Source organism: Chlorocebus sabaeus, chromosome X (assembly GCF_047675955.1).
Source record: "Chlorocebus sabaeus isolate Y175 chromosome X, mChlSab1.0.hap1, whole genome shotgun sequence".
In the NCBI taxonomy this organism is placed as follows: domain Eukaryota; kingdom Metazoa; phylum Chordata; class Mammalia; order Primates; family Cercopithecidae; genus Chlorocebus; species Chlorocebus sabaeus.
The window spans coordinates 34,870,886-34,887,566 of NC_132933.1; positions in this window are offsets into that span (position 1 = coordinate 34,870,886).

A 16,681-nucleotide genomic window follows, 5' to 3' on the forward strand; every position below is an offset into this window, starting at 1 on the left:
CATATGCTCCATTTGTGTGTCAGTCACCTGCACCTTCTTGCCTTGAAAGGTCTCCATTGTTTGCTTTGAAAATGTAGGGTAATTAGTATTTTCATTTAAACAAAGAAGCCTCTAGTCCCTCTTGCCCCAATCCACAATGCCTCTCCAAGGAAGGGACTCTTTGCATATCTATGACTCTACCCCAGGAATGTATGCTCTCATTTGCATATCCCAATTGCATCCCCCGAGGTCACTCTGCATATTTAGCTATTGGACAGATACAAATGCAAGCACAGAATTGAGGCCTCATTTGTGGATTGGAAAATACCAGGCTTCTGGAGGAGCAGCAAAACCCACCCCAGTTTAGTCCCTGCCTAAACCGATCTTTCCCATAGTCGTTGACCTGGACTGCATATTCTGACCTTCATTCATAGAGCAAGTTGACTACAGTGTGACCTCATTGGCATCCCTGGTGCTATGCTGCACCAGCCTTGCTACTTCTCAGCCACAGAAGCAAGGACCACTCCTTAACTTCTTCTCATTCCCAGTTTCCAGGATGGTACCAGTCTTTGCGAGTGTGATGAGGTTTGCTTTATGTCACAATATATAGTTTGTTTTTGCAAATGTTCCATGAGTGTTTGAGGAAAATGCCTATTCTCCAATTACTGGGCCCAGTGTTCTATACGTTCCATTAAGTCAAGTTTGTGGATTGTGTTGGTCAAATCAACATACTTGCTGGTTTTATGCTCCATTGGACCTGCTAATTACTGAGAGATGGGTGTTACAATTCTCACTATGATATTATGATGGTGCATTTGTCAAATTCTTCTTATAATTCTGTTAATTTTTGCTTTATATATATTTTTCGAGGCTATTTCATCAAATATATGCAAATCTAGAATTGTTATAGTTTCCTCGTGAACCAAACCACTTATCACTATGAAGTACCTTTCATCAATGAAGTACTATTCTTTGTCTTAAAGTGTATTTTGACTAATTTATTATAACTTCATTAACTTTCTTTTGGTTAGTATGTACCTGGTACCTTTTCTTACATCCTTATTTTCCTTTCAGTGCAATTATGTTTTAGGTCTGATCTTGGGAACTGCATAAAGTGCAAATTTGTTTTTTTCTATACAATAGGCAATTGTTGTCTTTTAACTGTAGACTTTAGTTTACTTAGATTTACTTCTTTCTTTTTTCTTAATTTGGTAGAGATGGGGGTCTCCCTATGTGGCTCCCTATGTGGTCTTGAACTCCTGAGCTCAAGTGATCCTCCCACCTTGGTCTCCCAAAGTGCTGGGATTTCAGGCGTGAACCACCATGCCCAGCCAAACTTCTAATATATTTATACTTATATCTACCATCTGATTCTGTGCTTTCTATTTGTCCCATTTTTCTGTTTCTTTTTATCTTCTTTCTAGAATTCTGTTAAATGTTGTGGGCATTTGATTTTTTGGCCTTTTTTCATAACAAGAGCATGTTTTATCTTTTGTAAACTAGGCATAATGCTATAATAGTGCCTACCACAGGGTTTATTGTAAAGATTAAATGAGATGAAGAAACTGCCATAAAATGTTTAGCCAGTGCCTAGCACATAGTAATCACTAATAAATGGGAACTATTATTAGAATTTCTAGTACTCTTTCATCTTCACAGTTCCCTTGTCTCTTGCGGTTCCGCTTCTGTTGTTCTCCTTTCTGCTGACATTGTCCCATTTGTTCTTAGTCCTTTTTCTTTCATTTCTCCTTTATTGCCACTCAATTTCCTGTTTCCTCTTACCCTTTCATCCCCAGGCAAGCTACATGCACAAGCTGCAATGATGAAGCCCTTTTGGGGAAGAGAGTCAATGTAAAGGGGCTTGGTGGCACAGCAGGGACAGGGTCAGGGAGGAGTGCCTGGTCTACTGATCCCCACTCCACAAGCTGGCAAAAGTACACATAGTCAACGCTGGGTGCCATTCCTGGCTGGCCATGGTGAAATTAGATCAGCTGGAATCACCGGTTTTTATGAATGAGTTTAAAGGCCATAGCGTTCACCAACTAGGATACAGTTGAATTCCTTAGCACCTTCACATATGAAGGATAGCCGGATCCTCACTCTCTACTCTCAAGAAGGAGCTCCACTGTGCCACTGTCGGGGAGTGGGTCTCACCTCACTAGGAATTTGTGTATGCACAGGCCAGAGCCTGGAAAGAGGAACCATTTGTACTCAAACACATTGTGGTCAGAGGAAAATTTTGTCATCATTGTTGTGACAGAGCCACAACTAAATTTAACAAGCTGTGTATTTTTGTTTCCTTCATGATGCATGGAGAAAGCAAAACATTTTGCTTCCAAAAAAGCAAAAACTCTTCAAACAAAACAACAAAACAACAACAACAACAAAAAGCCTTCTTCTAATTTGGTATTTGATTGCTGTAGAGATTCCTTTCTCTAGTTGCTTTAGATTTTGCTTTTTCATGTCCTTTGTAGCATGACGTACTTTCAAGATTCATTGTGTCACTGGAGGAACATTGGCACTTGGTGGAGTTTTGGGTGCTTTTCTGTTTTCTGGTGGTTTCCACACTTGGATTGAAATAAACAGAGGTGCCGAACTTCCATATTTCAGTCGAGTCTCACGACAATTTGAGAGTCCAATATTTTGATGACAACAACTAAGCATATGCTATCATTCTTCACAGTAAAGTTTAAATAGACACTGTTGGTAATTTTTGAAATTTCTTTATTACAAAACTACAATGTCAACTTACAATGTAGATGAAATGCAATATATTCCTGATGAAATGCAATATACTTCTGACTGCTAGCATCTACAATAACAAAATGCCTCTATATTATTCAGAAGTTCTAAAAAACAAACTATATATAATCTATCGTATCTATCTTTATCAAAGACAATGATACTGCGAGCATAGAAACAGGAGCAGTTTGGTTTCTTGCAATCCACAGAAAAGATTTGAGGAGCAGAAGATGAATGAACATACATGGGAGACCAACACACAGGGATGCAGAGTGAAACACATATAGGAGGTGGAGTTTTAGGAAAGAGTGGGTAAAGGAAAGGAGATGAGAGAGACAGAGAGAGAGAAAGTAGGGAATGAGAGGGGGAGAGAGATGAACAGGAGAGAGGGTCTTCCACTATTAGTAGCCAGATAAATATTTGATTTGAAGTGACTCTGAGGGGGTTTTACCTCCCCTAGTATGCTGTAGACCAGTGGCTCTGAAATTTTTGATCTCAAGACCTCTTTAAAGTTTCAAAAATTATGGAAGACCTGATTCCTGCTTTCTTTCCCTCTCTCCCACAGGTATTCATCCCCAGAGCACTCCTTACTTAACCACCTGTCTCAGAGTTTTCTTCCTGGGGAACCTCAGCTGTGACAGCTGTCCAGCACAATGCCTGGCATATTAATGCTTAAATGACTGCAGCAATTAGTTTCTTCACTCGCAAATGTACTGGACTTTAAACAAACTAAGTGAAACAATTTTTAGACACGTAAGGATTATTTATTTTGTAAACACATTTTTTTAATTTAATTTTTTTTTTTTTTTTTTTTTTTTTTTTTTTTTTGAGACAGAGGCTCGCTCTGTCGCCCAGGCTGGAGTGTAGTGGCGCGATCTCGGCTCACTGCAAGCTCCGCCTACCGGGTTCACGCCATTCTCCTGCCTCAGCCTCCTGAGTAGCTGGGGCTACAGGCGCCCGCCACCTCGCCCGGCTAATTTTTTGTATTTTTGGTAGAGACGGGGTTTCACTGTGTTAGCCAGGATGGTCTCGATCTCCTGATCTCGTGATCCGCCCACCTCAGCCTCCCAAAGTGCTGGGATTAAAGCCGTGAGCCACTGCGCCTGGCCGTAAATAAATTCTTGAATTCTCTCAAGGTATTTAACTGATAATATGATTTATTAAAAATAAAGTAAAACAGACAAAAAAACAAGGTATAATCATTAGGGAAATGCAAACCAAAACCACAATGAGATACCACATCACACCATTAGGTTGGTTTGGCTATTATCAAAAAACAGAAGATAACAAGAGTCATACAGAATATAGAAATATTAGAATCTTTGAGCACTGCTGATGGGAATGTAAAATGGTGCAGCTACTATGGATAACAGTATGGAGGTTCCTCAAAAAATAAGAGAGAATTGTCATATGATCCAACGACTACATTTCTAAATATATAACCAAAAGAATTGAAAGCTGGGACTTGAACAGATATTTATACACCCATGTTCATAGCAGCCCTATTCACCACAGCCGCATGATGAGAGCAACCCAAATGCCCATCAGTGAATGAATGCATAAACAAAATGTGGTATCCACATACAATGGAGTATTATTCAGCCTTAAGGAGAGAAATTCTGACACATGCTACAACGTGAACTTTGCAGACATTATGCTAAGTGAAATAACCCAGTCACAGAAGGACAAATACCATATTCTTCTTCTTAAATAAGGTACCGAGAATAGTCAGATACATAGACACAGAAAGTAGAATAGTGGTTACAAGGGGCTGTGAGAGGGGAAATGAGGAGTTATTTTTTAATGCATACAGAGTTTTCTTTTTCTTTTTTTGGAGACAGCGTCTCACTCTGTTGCCCAGGCTGGAGTGCAGTGGCACAACCGTAGGTCACTACAGCCTCGATCTCCTGGGCTCAATAGATCCTCCCACCTCAGTCTCCTACAGATGCGTACTGCCACACCTGGCTAATTTTGTATTTTTTGTAGAGACGGGGTTTCACCATGTTGCCCAGGTTGGTCTCAAACTCCTGAGCTCAAGTGATCCTCCTGCGTCAGCCTCCCAAAAAGTGCTGGGGTTAGCGAGGCATGAGCCACCGGACTCAGCCACATGCAGAGTTTTCAATTTGGGATGATGAAAAAGTGCTGGAGACAGATGGTGGTGATGATTGCAGAACATATGAATGTGCTTAATATCATGGAATTGTACACTTCAACATTGTTAAAATGGTAAATTTTATGTGATGTGTGTTTTACCACAATAAAAATGTACAAAATAAAATGTATAAATATGTCTGAAATCTTGCAATACATTATAAATTGGCTGCGTTCCGTTTTCTTGCCAGATAATAGTTCATTGTATGAATATACCACCCTGAAAACATCATGCTAAGTGAAAGAAGCCAGTCACAAAAGACCATATATTGTGATTTCATTTATATAAGATGTTCAGAAGGGGCAAGTCTATAGAGACAGAAAGTAATTTAATAGTTGCCAGGGACTGGCGGAAGACTGTGGGGGGAGGAATTAGGGAAGAGGAGTGACTGCCAATGGGCACATTAGCAAATGGGCACAAGTGTTTTTGGGGGTTGATGAAAATGTCTTAAATTTCATTGAAATGTTCTAAAATTAATTGTGGTGATGGCTCTATAACTCAATGAATATACTAAAAACCACTGAATTCACTTTTTTTTTTTTTTTTTTTTTTTTGAGACGGAGTCTCACTATGTCGCCCAGGCTGGAGTGCAGTGGTGCGATCTCAGCTCACTACAAGCTCTGCCTCCCGGGTTCACGCCATTCTCCTGCCTCCGCCTCCCGAGTAGCCGGGACTACAGGCGCCCGTCACCACACCCAGCTAATTTTTTATATTTTTTAGTAGAGACGGGGTTTCACTGTGTTAGCCAGGATGGTCTTGATCTCCTGACCTCGTGATCCACCCGCCTTGGCCTCCCAGAGTGTGAATTCACTTCAAATCACTGAATTATATCTCAACAAAAAAATTAATGAAAACTGAAATAATAGAAAAAACTCTTGGGGACTATCTTTCTTGATTGACCAAGGAAATTAAACTTTTTGTCTCTGTGTGGAAAGGTAGGTGGGCTTTCCTGTGTTTCTCTTCAATTGTTCAGTAAGTATGTCACAGTAGATAGCTAGTCAGGTATGAGCAGGGCAGGAGAGGGCTCCCCGGACACACACACCAGCAGTATCAGGCAACCATCCCGTGATGGTCAGGCAGTGAGTGGTTAATGGTCTTGCTAAAGTAATAATTGTGGCCAGCCATGGTGGCTTACACCTGTGATCCCAGCACTTTGGGAGGCCAAGATGGACGGATTACTTGAGGTCAGAAGTTTGAGACCAGCCTGGCCAACATGGTGAAACCCCGTCTCTACTAAAAATACAAAAAAAATTAGCCAGGCGTGGTGGTGTGCACCTATAATCCCAGCTATTCAGGAAGCTGAGGCAGGATAATAGCTTGAATCCAGGAGGTGGAGGTTGCAGTGAGTCGAGATTGCGCCACTGCACTCCAGCCTGGGAGACAGAAGGACACTCTGTCTCAAAAAAAAAAAAAAAAAAAAAAAAAAAAGTAATACTTGGTCACAGCCGGTGCCAGGGAAAGAATTCTCTAATTCTTTTCTCCTAATAGAAAACACCTGAAACTGGTGATCAGCAACTTCCCCATAAGGTCTCAGGAGTTGGGCGAGTGAGGAGAAGTAACACAAGACCCTAGAAGTATGCCAACCTATAAAACTCTAAGTCTAAGGTCAAACTGGGCACTTGTCTCTCAGGTCGCCCGCTTGGCTCTCTTCTGAGTATACTTTCCTTCCTTTCATTCTTGCTGTAGAGCTTTTTAATGAACTTTCACTCCTGCTCTAAAACTTGCCTCAGTCTCTCCTTCTGCCTTATGCCCATCAGTCGAATTATTTCTTCTGAGGAGGCAAGAATTGAGGTTGCTGCCGAGCTGTATGGATACGTTCCACCGCTAACAAGCATTTATTGAAAACCTTCTCTAGGCAAATAACACTGTTGAAGGTAAATCCCAGCCTACAAAAAGATATTGTCTTAAAAAAATGTCTGCCTTTTATTTTATTATATTTTTTGAGACTGAGTCTTGCTCTGTCACCCAGGCTGGAGTGCAGTGGCATGATCTCGGCTTACTGCAGCTTCCGTCTCCTAGGCTCAAGCATTTCTCTGCCTCAGCCTCCTGAATAGCTGGGATTACAAGTGCCCACCACCATGCCCAGCTTTTTACTTTTTATTTTTATTTTTAGTAGAGACGGGGTTTCACCATCTTGGCCAGGCTGGTCTTGAACTCCTGACCTCGTGATCCAACCGCCTCAGCCTCCCAAAGTGCTGGGATTACAGGCGTGAGCCACCGTGCCTGGCCTTATTTTAGAGACGGAATCTCTGTCACTCAGGTTGGAGTGCAGAGATTCAATCTCAGCTCACTGCAACCTCCACTTCTTAGTTTCAAGTGATTCTCATGCCTCAGTCTCCTGAGTAGCTGGGATTACAGGCATGTGCCACCATATCTGGCTAATTTTTGTATTTTTGGTAGAGACGGAGTTTCACCATGTTGGCCAGGCTGGTCTCAAACTCCTGACCCCAGGTGACCACCCACCTTGGCCTCCCAAAGTGTTGGAATTACACGCATGAGCAACCATGCCCAGCTCCTGTCTGCCTTTTAGAAGCTTGCTCTCTGATTAAGGAGATAGGCCATACACACTACATGAAATGAGATTAATTTAGGCAATGCCACATTGGAATTCAAATCTCAACTCATGCTAATGATTCCACTTGCCACACAACAATAACCAAAAGTATTATTGCCATAAAATTAGTGATTCTGAAAATAAGATTTCATAGTAGTTAAGAGCAAGAGCTTTGGAGCCAGACTGCCTGGTAGAAATCCTCGCCGCCCCCGCCCCCCAACCCCTTAGCAGCCATGTGACTTTTGCAAGTTACTTCTCTGTGCCTCAGCTTCCTTCTTTTGAAAATGGGGATGATAATGAAAACAGTGGCACCTACTTCAGAGGGTAGTTGTGAGAATTAAATGTGTAATCCTAGCACTTTGAGAGGCCAAAGTGGGAGAATTAGTTTGAGTCCAGGAGTTCAAGACCAGCCTGGGCAACATATCAAGACCTCGTCTCTGCAAAAAAAGTTAAAAAATTAGCCAAGCCTGGTGGCGCATGCCTATAGTCCCAGCTCCTGAGTGGGAGGCTGAAGCAGGAGGATCGCTTGAGCCCAGGAGTTTGAGGTTACAGTGAGCTATGATCGCGTCACTGCACTCCAACCTGGGCAACAGCAAGACCTTGTCTCTAAACAAGAAAAACAAACTGTGTTAATGCATGTAAAGCTCTCAGAATAGGGCCTGGCACATATCAAACACTTAATAAAAGTGTTGGTTATTGTTATTTCCAGAAAACAGTGGGCGGTCCCTTTGACAAATATTGACTATTAATTCAGTGAAAAATCTGAAACATACACTCTAAAGATACTTCCTTACGGAGCTGTGACCTTTTTGACAGATTTCAACAATACCTATGGCAAGGTGTCATCCAGAAATGGCATAGTATTACTGGCTTGGGGTATCTTGAATGTCCAGTGTCCTGACTAGGCACAATGTAGTGGTTCAATAAGTACTAGAAATCAATGACACATTTTAGATCAAAATGTTAACATCTCTAGATGATGGGATTATGTAGTTCTTTGCTATTTTCTATTTTTTTCCAAATGACTGGATTACTTCTTTTATATTTTTATGGTTAATATTTCAAGTATACAGAAATGTGTAGAGACCAACGTATGAACACAGATATACCCCCTACTTAGTTTTAACCTTGTTGTTGCCTTTCAGAGTCGAGGTCTGGCTATGTAGCCCAGGCTGCAGTGCAGTGTCTATTCACAGGAACAAATATAACTCACTATATAGCCTTGAACTCCTGGGCTCAAGCCATCTTCCCACCTCAGCCTCCCCAGTAGCTTGGACTACAGGTGCCCCACTGTGCCCGACTGTAGGTTTATCAAACTGTAACCCTATGCTATATTTCCCTGAGTTTCCTTTCTTTTTAAGAATGAAAATATAGAGTTGACACCCTTGCCAGAGTCTGTCCTACCCCATATCTCCCTAGATATTCATTATCTCAAATATTTTTATACTATTACTACAATGAGGGTGTCCATAAAGAATACAGGATTGTTACACATATTTTAAAATTATATACCAATGGTAATATGTACATTTCATCTCCAAATTTGCCTTTTTCTTTCAGCATTTTGCTTGTGACACTCATCTATATTGATACATATTTCTAGTTCATTCATCTTCCTTGTAGAATAATCCAGAGTATGTATGTTGACTTATATACATTCTCCTGGTGGGGGGCATTTATATTGTTTCCTTTTTTTTTTTGTTATTACAAATAGGGCTACTTTTTTTTTTTTTTTTTTTTTTTTTGAGATGGAGTCTCACTCTGTCACCCAGGCTGGAGTGCAATGGCGCAGTCTCAGCTGACTGCAACCTCCGCCTCCCAGGTTCAAGTGATTCTCCTGCCTCAGCCTCCTGAGTAGCTGAGATTACAGATGCCCACCACCACACCCGGCTGATTTTTTGTATTTTTAGTAGAGAGATTTTTACCATGTTGATGAGGCTGGTATCGAACTCCTGACCTCAGGTGATCCACCTGCCTTGGCTTCCCAAAGTGCTGGGATTACAGGGATTACAGGTGTGAGCTGCCGTACCCAGCCAAGGGCTGCATATTCTTGAGCACACATGCAAAACTTTCTCCAAGTATCCTTCTAGAAGTGAGTTGCCCAGGCTGGCCAACATAGTGAAACTCCATTTCTACTAAAAATACAAAAATTAGCTGGGTGTGGTGGCACACATCTGCAGTCCCAGATACTCGGGAGACTGAGGCAGGAGAACCTCTTGAACCCAGGAGGCGGAGGTTGCAGTGAGCTGAGCTGAGATTGTGTCACTGCACTCTAGCCTGGGCAACAGAGTGAGACTCCGTCTCAAAAAAAAAAAAAAAACCAAAGTGAGTTGCATCTTTTTTTTTTTTTTTGAGACGGAGTCTGGCTCTGTTGTCCAGGCTGGAGTGCAGTGGCCGGATCTCAGCTCACTGCAAGCCCCGCCTCCCGAGTTCACGCCATTCTCCTGCCTCAGCCTCCCGAGTAGCTGGGAGTACAGGCGCCCGCCACCTCGCCCAGCTAATTTTTTTTGTGTTTTAGTAGAGATGGGGTTTCACCGTGTTAGCCAGGATGGTCTCGATCTCCTGACCTCGTGATCCGCCCGTCTCGGCCTCCCAAAGTGCTGGGATTACAGGCTTGAGCCACCGTGCCCGGCCGTGAGTTGCATCTTCAACTTCACTAGATATTGCCACATTGCCCTATAATTTGGTTGTACTCTCCCCAGCAGTGCCTGGAAGTTTCCATCGCTTCACAGCCTTGCCAAAATTGATTATTTGTTGTGCTTTAAAACGTTTTGCCAAAAAAAAAAAAAAAAAAGAAAGAAAGACGAAAGAAAGAAAGAGGAAAGAAAGATAAAACAACAACAACAAAAAGAGAAGGAACAAGCAAAAAAGAAAACAAAAAACAGTTTTGCCAATTTGATGGATGTAAATTGATATGTACGGCACTTACAGTGTTGCCTGATGCATAGTAGGGACTCAATAACGGCAAAGTTATCATTTTAATTAACATTTCCATACTCAGTATGGAGGTTGTGCACCTTTTAATTTGGTTGTTGGTCATTCAGGTTTCCTCCTCTGCGAAACTCCTCTTTATGTTCTTTCCCCATTCGTTTTTTTTTTTTTTTTTAAACCAGATTGCCTGTCTTTTAACTTATTGAATTATAGGGTTCTTTATATTTTCTTACACTAATCCCTTGTTGTTTATGTAGTCTGTGGCATTGTCTGTAACTTCATTTATGGTGTCTTTTGTCATTCAGAAGTGTATTTTTCATTTTAATACACTCAGATTTATCTTCTCCTTCTTTGGGTGGTGCTTTTTATATCCTGCTTTTAAAAAAATATTCTCCATTAGGGATTATGGATTCTCTATTTTTCTGCCCAGAACTCAGGCCTAGGCAGGAAACCAATGGACATGATTTTTTTTTCTTTCTTTTTTTCTTTTTCTTTCTTTCTTTCTTTTTTTTTTTTAAACTGAATCTCGCTCTGCTGCCCAGGCTGGAGTGCAGTGGCACAATCTCGGCTCACTGCAACTTCCGCCTCCTGGGTTCAAGCAATTCTCCTGCCTTGGCCTCCCAAGTAGCTGGGATTACAGGCGCCCGCCGCCATGCCTGGCTACTTTTTGTATTTTTAGTAGAGACAGGGTTTCACCATATTGGTCAGGCTAGTCTCAAACTCCTGACCTTAGGTGATCCACCCACCTCGGCCTCCCAAAGTGCTGGAATTACAGATGTGAGCCACCCCTCTGCCCCAAGTCTGACATGATTTTTTTCTAATTCACCATTTCACTGAGGGAAAGGGTAATTGAAGATCCAGGCTTTATATGGGTTCTTGGTTCCAGGGCCTTGGCTTTTCTCTCTGTATATTCATCGTATTGGTTAGTATTAGGTTCAGCTGAGAGAAACAGAGCTCTAAAATAATAGTGGCATGAACAAGAGGAAAATTGATCTCTCATGAAGCAGTCCAGAGAACGGCAGTCCAAAGCCAGTGTGGACTGTTTGTCCTCATAATGCTCTCAGGCACTACAGCCTCTTTTGATCTTGTTGTTCTACTCTATATGACCTCTATTTCTCAGGTCATCTCACGGTCCAAGATGGCTCCTCCAGCTCTAGGCTTCACTTTCACATTCCAGCCAACAGGAAAAACTAAGGAGTCAAGAAGAAAGGGACATGGTAGCTATCTTTTAAGGGAGATTCCCAGTAGCTTCCACATGAAATTTGCTTTTACATCCCCTTGGTCAGAGGTTAGTCGCAGTGGTCATTACTCTGGGTAGCCATGTATACAGTTAAAAATCAGTAGTTCTATTTCTGTGGATGTGGAGGAGAAAGGGTGTTAGAAAATAACTAATAGTCTTGGGCTGGGTGCAGTGGCTTACACCTATAATCCCAGCACTTTGAGAGGACAAGTCAGGCAGATCACCTGAGGTCAGGAGTTGGAGACCAGCCTGGCCAACATGGCAAAACCCTGTCTCTACTAAAAATACTAAAATGAGCCAGGCATGGTGGCGTATGCCTGCAATCTTAGCTACTCGGGAGACTGAGGCAGGAGAATCGCTTGAACCCAGAAGGTGGAGGTTGCAGTGAGCTGAAATTGCACCACTGGGTGACAGAGCGAGACTCTGTCTCAAAAAGAAAGAGAGAGAGAGAGAGAGAGAGAGAAGGAAGGAAGGAGAGAAGGAAGGAAGGAAGGAAGGAAGGAAGGAAGGAAGGAAGGAAGGAAGGAAGGAAGGAAGGAAGGAAGGAAAGAAAGAAAGAGGCCAGGCGTGGTGGCTAATGCCTGTAATCCCAGCACCTTGGGAGGCTGAGGCGGGCGGATCATGAGGTCAGGAGATCAAGACCATCCTGGCTAACATGGTGAAACCCCATCTCTACTGAAAATACATAGAATTATCTGGGTGTGGTGGCAGACGCCTGTAGTCTTAGCTACTTGGGAGGCTGAGGCAGGAGAACGGCGTCAACCCGGGAGGCGGAGCTTGCAGTGAGCTGAGATTGGACCACTGTACTCCAGCCTGGGTGACAGAGCGAGACTCCGTCTAAGAAAGAAAGAGAGGCCCGGCGCGGTGGCTCAAGCCTGTAATCCCAGCGCTTTGGGAGGCCGAGACGGGCGGATCACGAGGTCAGGAGATCAAGACCATCCTGGCTAACCCAGTGAAACCCCGTCTCTAGTAAAAAATACAAAAAAATAGCCGGGCGAGGTGGCGAGCGTCTGTACTCCCAGCTACTCGGGAGGCTGAGGCAGGAGAATGGCGTAAACCCGGGAGGCGGAGCTTGCAGTGAGCTGAGATCTGGCCACTGCACTCCAGCCTGGGCGACAGAGCGAGACTCCGTCTCAAAAAAAAAAAAAAAAAAAAAAAAAAAAAAAGAAAGAAAGAGAGAGAGAGAGAGAGAAAGAAAGAGAGAGCAGAACTAATAGTCTTGGCCACAGGGTTTGAATCTCAAATCACCGGATCACAGTTCACCTGCATATCCCTCTAGTTTTCAGTTCCTTCATCCTTTCTGGACTCTACTTTTCTTGCACTTAGTTGTGCCTTTCATTTATCCATTCATTCAACAAATATTTATTGAGCATCTACTATGTGCTGTAAACTGTTTTAGGAGCTGAAGATACAGCAGTGAACAAGATGAAAGTCCTGCCCTCATTGAGCATACATTCTAGTTGGGGGTTTTGAAACAGACCATAATCCAGAAAATGTAATACTATGATGTCAGAGGGTGTGAACTGGTATGGAGAAAAATAAAGCAGGTTAAGTGGATGGGCGGTCCTGGGAGTGGGGTGAGTGGTTATATTTTTTTCAGGCAAGGCCTCTATGGATGAGGCGACATGTGAGTCGAGACCTAAAATGAGGAAGAAAGGTACGGTATCATTTTGGGCAAGAGCATTCTAAATGGAGGTAAGAGCAAGTACAAATGGTCTGAGGTCAAAGTGGACATGGTGTGTACAAGGGACAATAAGGAGGCCTGAGTGACTGGAGTGGAGTGGGACAGGGATAGCAGCTGTTCTCCAGAGGCAGCAAAGTGCCAGATTAGCCAGGGCGTCATAGCCTTTTGCGATTACTTGGAATGAGAAGAGAAGCCATTGGAGGATTTGGACAAAGGCATGACTTAATCTGCCTTATGTGTTGTTGTTTTTTTAAAACTTGAGATAGGGTCTAGTTCCGTTGTCCAGGCTGCAGTGCAGTGATGCGAGCTCAGCTTACTACAACCTCCGCCTCCTGGGCTCAAGCAATCCTCCCACCTCAGCCTCCCAGTAGCTGGGACTACAGGCATACCAACACACTTGGCTAATTTTATATATATATATAGTGTATGTGTGTGTGTGTGCGTGCGTGTGTGTGTGTAGAGATGGGGTCTCACCATGTTGCCTAGGCTGGTCTGGAACTGCTGGGCTCAATCAATCTGCCAAACTTGACTTCCCAAAGTGCTGGGATTACAGGTGTGAACCACTGTGCCCATCCTGCATTATGTTTTAAATGATCACTTTGGCTGTTAAGAATAGACTCTAAGGTAGTAAAGAGTGGATGTAGGAAGATAAGTTAGAAGGCTACTGTGGTTGGCTAGGCATGAGATAAAAAGTATATTTTGAAAGGAGAGGCACAAATATTTAGTGAAGGATTAGATACAAGGTATGAGAGAAAGAGAGAGGCTGACGCAACTCCTAGGTTTCTGGTCTGAGCAATTAATTGAGTGGTGACACCATTTACTGACATGGGGAATTCTGGGAAAAGAACAGGCTTGTGGGATAGATTGTGAGTACTGTTTTCATCAAGGTAAATTTGAGATATGCAATGGGAAAGGTCATAATACAATTGGGCATAATTTTTTTTTTTTTGAAATAGAGTATTACTCTGTCACCCAGGCTGGAGTGCAATGTCACAGTCTCAGCTCACTGTAACCTCTGCCTCCCGGGTTCAAGCAATTCTCATGCCTCAGCCTCCCAAGTAGCTGGAATTACAGGTGTGAGCCACCATGCCCAGTTAATTTTTGTGTTTCTAGTAGAGACAGGGTTTCGCCGTGTTGGCCAGACTGGTCTCGAACTCCTGACCTCAAGTGATCCACCCGCCTCGGCCTCCCAAAATACTAGGATTACAGACAAGAGTTACTGCGCCTGGCCAGGCATAATATTTTTGCGTTTACAGAAATCTGGATTGGAGACTCAAATTTGGGAGCCATAAGCCTATATACATAACCATGAGATTGGATGAGATCAGGAAAGGCAGCAGGGAGGTTGGTAGATTTGGCAGTGGGAGGAGGATACTCTCTTCTGATTCCTCTTTTTTTTTTTTTTTCAGTGCAATCAGAAAGAAGATCATTTGCTGACAGTGAGATGCAGGAGAGGAAACAAGGTTTGAGGAAAGGGGAGATGATATGAAATAGCTATTTGTGATGTTATATTTTACATTTCTAGGTGTTTGTTGTGGAAAGGGTTTTTGTGTTATTCATTGAGCAAGTTTTGCTGTTATAGCTGACTTTTGTAATGAAGAAAAAGGTAATTTTATTTTATTATTATTATTTTTTTGGAGATGGAGTCTACCTCTGTCACCCAGACTGGAGTGCAGTGGTACGATCTTGGCTCACTGCAGCCTCCACCTTCCACACTCAGGTGATCCTCCCGCCTCAGCCTCCCAAGTAACTGGGACTACAGGTGTGTGCCACCACGCTCAGCTAATTTTTTTTTTTTGCATTTTTGTAGAGATGGGATTTCACCATGACTGGTCTTGAACTCCTGACCTCAAGTGATCCGCCTGCCTTGGCCTCTCAAAGTGCTGGGATTACAGGTGTGAGCCACTGCACCCGGCTAGTAATTTTAAATTGAAAGATAGGTAGATATAATCATCCTGTCCCAAATCAGGCAGAAGATGCTTTATTAAGACATTGACTGGCTGGGAATGGTGGCTCACGCCTATAATCCCAGCACTTTGGGAGGCCAAGGTGGGAGGATCACCTGAGACCAGGAGTTCGAGAACAGTTCTGGGCAACATGGTAAGACCCCCCCATCCCCACAAAAACATTTAAAAAGTAGAACAATAAATAAATAAAAGAAACTGATTAGACACCATAGGAAAAGGAAACAATCACAAATTTGAAATGCTTCTTTTCTTTTTTTTTTTTTTTTTTTGAGATGGAATCTCACTCTGTTGCCCAGGCTGGAGTGCAGTGGTACAATCTCAGCTCACTGGAACCTCTGCCTCCTGGGTTCAAGCCATTCTCCTGTCTCAGCCTCCCGAGTAGTTGGGATTACAGACACCCGCCACCACGCCCAGCTAATTCTTATATATTTTAGTAGAGACGGAGTTTCAACATGTTGGCCAGGCTGGTCTGGAACTCCTGACCTCAAGTGATCCGCCTGCCTGGGACTCCCAAAGTGCTGGGATTACAGGTGTGAGCCACAGTGCCCGGCCTGAAATGTTTCTTATATTCCAGTAATGAATAAAGTAGGAACTGGATTGGATTTCCTCTTTTTCCCCTTTACACAGGAGGAGTGACGTCAAAGAGTGGTTTACCTAATGTCTCTTGCTCGCTGTTATCATGATGTGGTGACTGTCATCATGTAGGTAGCACTAGTTCCCTTGATATTTGCCCGCTGGTCATGTTTCCGGACAAGAATGCTATTGCTGTCCAATGCCTCATTAAAGGTATAGATGGGGCAGAGGACTAGAAATTGAGGAGCAAATATCTCAAATGTCCTTGGCAGATTAGCTGGGTCTTAGCCACATGCAGATGTGCGGTTCCAAGTGAAAGCAGATCTGAATATCCAGATTGGAGACCACTGGAAAGAAGGGGCCAGACATAGTCCAGCCAACCCCTGAGGTTAGAAACAACCAGCATGCTCTCAAGTCCTGTCTACCACTCTCTGCTTTGTAGACCCTTTCACTGGGGGTAGCTGATAGAGCACCATTTGCCCTCTCCTCCCAGGCCACAGCAGAAAATGGTGGCATGCATTAACATATTTATCCAGTGCCAGCTGAAGGAAGGGGAAAACTAATCTGTAACTTATGCTTTACACTATAAGGAACTTGAAAAACATGGGAAGGACATGTACTTCCATGTACCACAGTTGTAGAGGATCTTTCCTTATAGTTTTCAGTTTTGCTTAACTGTCTATGTCAGAAAGCAAAATGGGCCGAGCACGGTGGCTCATGCTTGTAATCCCAGCACTTTGGGAGGCGAAGGCAGGCAGATCATTTGAGGTCAGGAGTTTGAGACCAAACTGGCCAACAGGGTGAAATCACGTCTCTACTAAAATACAAAAAAAAAAAATCAGCCAGGCTTGGTGCGTGC